Source organism: Triticum aestivum, chromosome 6B (assembly GCF_018294505.1).
Source record: "Triticum aestivum cultivar Chinese Spring chromosome 6B, IWGSC CS RefSeq v2.1, whole genome shotgun sequence".
Classification (NCBI taxonomy): Eukaryota; Viridiplantae; Streptophyta; class Magnoliopsida; order Poales; family Poaceae; genus Triticum; species Triticum aestivum.
This window is the reverse complement of record NC_057810.1, coordinates 12,335,327-12,340,353: the sequence shown is the minus strand read 5'-3', so window position 1 is coordinate 12,340,353 and position 5,027 is coordinate 12,335,327. Positions and strand designations below refer to the sequence as shown.

At 49.0% G+C, this 5,027-nt stretch overlaps 1 pseudogene; it reads right to left on the bottom strand.

The window, feature by feature from the left end:
• Positions 1–2,384: 2,384 nt before the first annotated feature.
• On the bottom strand, positions 2,385–4,735 carry LOC123133118 (polyphenol oxidase, chloroplastic-like; annotated as a pseudogene).
• Positions 4,736–5,027: the final 292 nt, after the last annotated feature.

The following is a 5,027-nucleotide window of genomic DNA, read 5'->3' as shown; positions in this document are numbered from 1 at the left end:
TTTGAACCGGGACTAATGCCTTTGCCGCATGAACCGGGACCAATGCTTACATTAGTCCCGGTTCATGACTGAACCGGGACTAATGGGCTAACCCGGCCTGGACCAAAGCCCTGTTTTCTACTAGTGGAAGTCTATCTGCATTGCACATGCCTATATGCTACATGCCAATATGAAGATTCAAGGCATGAGTGCTCTTAGATTTGTAAGGCCAAATGTCCTGGTTTTGTCATGGCAGATGCCCTTGTGGAAGGAGTTATTCGTGAGGCCATCGCAACTGGGTGAAGGTTGAGCGGGACGAGAGACACATATTTACCCAGGTTCGGCCCGTCACGATCGAGGTAATAGCCTACAACCTGCTTTCTGTATCGCTGGAGTATCTATTACAAGGGAGCGGATTTGCTTGACCTAGCTATCGATTGATTATAACTTAGTCTATCCGCCTCAGGGGCTCACCTTTATATAAACGTCGAGACCCTGGGCTTACAAGAGTCCGGGTCGCTCTTAGCCCCATGACTTAACATATCTTTAACTTGCCATGTTCCCAAGTAAGGGAACTCCGGGTGGCTTATGCCTTCCGGGCCACGAGCCGCCATCTTCAGTGCGGGGCCTTAAGCTGGCCCACTTGATGAACTGCCTTGTAGATCGTCGGTTGGCCCATCTTGACCCATGTTGGACTCACGTTCTTGAGTCGCCACCTTGGTAACCCGGCCCAGTATGGCGGGTCATATCCTGGGTTTATATCCCCAACATTAGGCCCCAGATTGATTTTAATTTATTCCTGTCAATCTTCCACCTCTTAACTTGGCGAGTCTTTCTTCTGGTCAAAACTTACACCTCTCTAAATCGCAGAATGCTGGCTTATAATACCTTTAGATTTGTTACTTTCTATGTCCCTGCAGCAATGGCATCATGACTCACAAATCTAGTAGAGTCATAATCACATCATAACGGATCTTGAATGTATCTGCTTATCCCGAAAATCGAGGCACCGCTGGCTCGAAAAGTTACTATGCCTCCTCAATTCTCGTGCCTGCCATTTATACCTATCCTTTTACTTTTACCTCGCCCCCCTCCGCTTCTTCTTCCTCGCGCTCGAAAACTCTAGCAACCATAGCACTGCCGCCCCAGTCGACCTTGATCGGCTGCCTCGCCCGGGACCGCAGCGCCGCCCCGCCTTCGTCGGAGTTCAGTGGTGCATCTCCATCGTCAACTACCTCTGCTAGGTACTTCCATGCTTTCCCCTTAGATTCACATTAGTTCGTCGGAGTTCGTCTAGAGTTCGTCGGCGTTCATCCGTACCTCTCCGCCATAGTTTCCTTAGATCTTGTTTTTTTTCTCTGAGATGACTAAAAATGTCGGCTATTTAAAACTATGAGTAGTACCCATAAACAGTTGAACCGTATCCTCCATTGTCTTTAGGTTTAGCAATTATTTTCCCTTTTTGAGCTGCTTGTAGATCCGTAATTGTAGCTATTTCGGTAGAAAACTGTTTATCCAACACTTAGCAGAAAGATTTAGAAAAGCCTACAATTTAGAATGAGACGCCTTCATGCTGTTGCCGGCTCATTGTTGAGATTATAATCCGCCAGATATTTGAAAATGCCTTTGGTCATCAAGGCGGCTCACTGTTTTGGCGACTTATCCATTACGCCGTGTTCTCCATAACAGGTAGTGCCGTCTTTATCATATAACGGAGGTAGCGAGTTATTATTTCATAAGTAACTTGCCGTTTATATTTCTGTGGTCCTCCGTCTCACGTAGGCGGCTCAGTATGTCAAAAACCACCAATTGCAATTGGATGCCTTCCCAAGTTTCCGAGCTCGTTCTTCAAGATTATAAAGATCAAGGTCTTCTGCCGACTCAGGAAGAGATTAGTTGGCGAGCCGGCCAAGGAGAGGATGTTCCCCGACCCGACGAAGGAGAAGTCGTGGTTTTTGTAGACCATCTCCTTAGAGGCTTCTCTTTGCCTGGGTCAAAATTCTTCCGTGACTTCCTACATTATTTCAACCAGATTTGACGTTTTAGTGTGAGGCAACTGTGGTGACTCTCGTCAATCTCAAGAGTTGTTGGCTCAGTCTCTTGGGGTTGCTCTGGGGTAGGGTGTGCGTGCATGAATAGGGGTGAATGTATGTGCATATATGTAATCATCTATGCATGTATGGTGTTTCATTTAGAGAAATCCCTCTGTTTTTTCTTACTGCACATATTAGTTTGATTTTATAGACTTTGACCAAGTTTATAGAATAATTAACATATACAATAATGAATCAATATCAATATATTATCGCTGAATATATTTTCACATCATATATAATTTTTAGTGTAAATATTTATATTTTTTATAATAAATTTAATCAAACATTATAAAGTTCGACCGACCAAAGTTAATATGCAGATAGTAATAAATAAATAGAAAGAAGGAAGTAGTACATCCCAGATACATAAGCTGCACTATTACAACTTAATTAAAAACAAGAAAACGGAAGTTAAAAAAAAGGGGAAAATGGGGCTGACAGAGTCTAGCAGCTAGCGCTCTGCCACCCCACATCTCCCGATCACGCCTCGTATTCATGCACTGCCATGCTCGCGTGAGCTGTGCCATCCCCCGACGCTCTAGAGCGGCGAGTTAACTTGACAACAAGCTCAAGGTGCGAGCGAGGGCGCTTATTTGCCAGGGACATATAATTGAACTTGAAGAAAACAAACTAAAGCAACGGGTTTTACCAAGCAAAGCCATCCATCAGTCATTTGATGTAGCCGATGCGGACGGCTCCCACAGTGACCACCTCACCCGCGCTTCTCGGCACAAGCGAGACGATGATTTTCTTGTCGCCGTCCGCTCGGATGGAGTCCAGTAAGTCAGAGATGCCGAACCTGGCAGACATCTTGGTCTTGCCCTCGTGTTGCCCGGACATGTGCGGCAGGAGCACCACGCTCCCAGCAAACTGTGCGTGAGCCGCGTTGAGTTGTTCGTGTTGTGGCGCGTTCACATGCACATCGAACTTGACGTACTTTGAGCTGTCTGCGATCTCGATCCCCTCAACGATCAGCACCTCCTCCTCCTCGTCCTTCTGGAAGCGGCTCCTGGAGACCTTGGTCCTAGGCACGTCCACCCGCACAATCCCGTCCAAGACAGCCGGGAGAACCCCTGTGGTCGGGGTAACCGGAGTGTTGGTATCTCCTGCCTCGGTTGGTTTGGCGGTCAACCATGGCAGAGGGACGTCCTGGTAAGTGTAGCGCAAGGCCAGCGTGTCGAGGCAGTCACGGACGTGGACACGGACAAGGCGGGCCTCCTCGTCGTAAAACAGAAAGTTACTGTCAAGCCAGTCGGTGTCGGTGAAGTCGGTGTGGCCAAGGCAGCGCCAGACATTCCACATGCGGTCGACGTTGCCGTGGTGCGCGAAGAAGACCGGGTCGCGTGCCGCGGAGTACAAGTTGCCCATGTCTTCGCTGGGCTCCTTCGACTCACCGGTCCAGTCGTGGACTGTGTTGTGTGGCTCGCACTCGATGGTACCTGGGCCTCGCGGTTCTTCGCCAGCGCGGTATGACGTCCCCAGGAATAGCTCAGTCTTCTTGGCCCCAGCAATCATCTGACAGACATATTTTGTGTGTTATTTAATTACAAAGGAGGTTAACTACTACTCCCTCCGTCCACTGGTAAAAAATGTCTTATATTATGGGACGGAGGGAGTAGTAGTGTGCAGATTTGAAGAGATGTTTATAGCTCATTAATACGTAGGTTTTTGTTTCATATACTTGCCTGACGGTACATGAGCTTGAGGTTCAGATTGATCGGGTCTTCTGTTGTGATCTTGTGGTCGGTCCCGGAGTGGTAGTCTTTGTGGTTGTAGTCGAGGTTGACAATGGCCGGTGGCAGGTGCACGGGGTTACGCTTAGAGTCATAGAGTGGCGAAGACTCACTGGTGTACATCACCGGGAGGGTCATGCCGTGGGGCGCGTCCCAGTTCCAAAACGGCAGTGCAAAGGTGTCGTCGTCGATGAGATTACCAAGGATCCTCTCGTAGAAATAGAGGTACAACCTATGTCAAGTTACGTTCATCAATGCATGGAGTGACAAGCACGTTAATTAATTTGGCGCGAACCGAAATACAGGGATGTCTACCTGTGCCATGGGAAGAAGAGCCAGGACCTGTGTATGTCGATCTTCAGTTTCGGGTAGCCGATCTGTTCATATGCGCCCTCGCAGTATGCGCAGTGCACGTGCCACTGCTGCGAGAAGCTGCGAGGGTCATCATCGGGCTCTCTCATACTTAGCCAGGTAGTTGCGGTCTACCAGGTGGGCCGCTGGCCGAACACGGAGCGGCGAGGAGAGCGGGGGCAGCTTGAAGTCGAGGATTGGGATTCTGTCGTCGTACTTGGGGGGGCAGCACTTGGTGTCTTTTACTTGGGGAACCTTGTCGGGATCATCGATCGGCTGGCAGTTGCCAAAGTCCGGGGACTGGATGGGCTTCACAAGTGCGCCACGGAGCTCGGATAGGCCCGCCGTCGCAACTCCGCCCGCAAGGCGGAGGAGCACGTCACGGCGGCCATCGGTGGCCTTGCACGACAGTATATAGCTCGCTTTCTTGGACCGGTGGAGTGGAAGGTTGAGCCCAAGGGCTTGGAGGCTGCTTGGCATAGCACTCAACTGCACCTTGGCACTCTCCATTTTGGCTTGTGATCACCAAGTAATGGTCTATGTTATATATAGCGCGGCTCGTGCAACTGACTGGCAATGATACTAGCTGTTAGGAGTAATAATTTTGCTCTGAAGCCCGACTCCTTGAGTGACGCACGTCATCTTTCTTCGGCAGCATCATGACGTGCCCTATGTTCACGCCAGCAATGTGCAACTCATCCTACTCAACTAGTGGTTGGGCGCCTCTCTGTGACGCCGCTTGAGACGAAGTTGTGTGCACGTTTTCACTTAAAAAAATACGTCGAGTCCTCGACTCTGTCAATAAAAATATTTTAAAAAATCTTTACTTCCAACTAGAAAAATAAGTAAAAAGAAAAGGAACAAATCA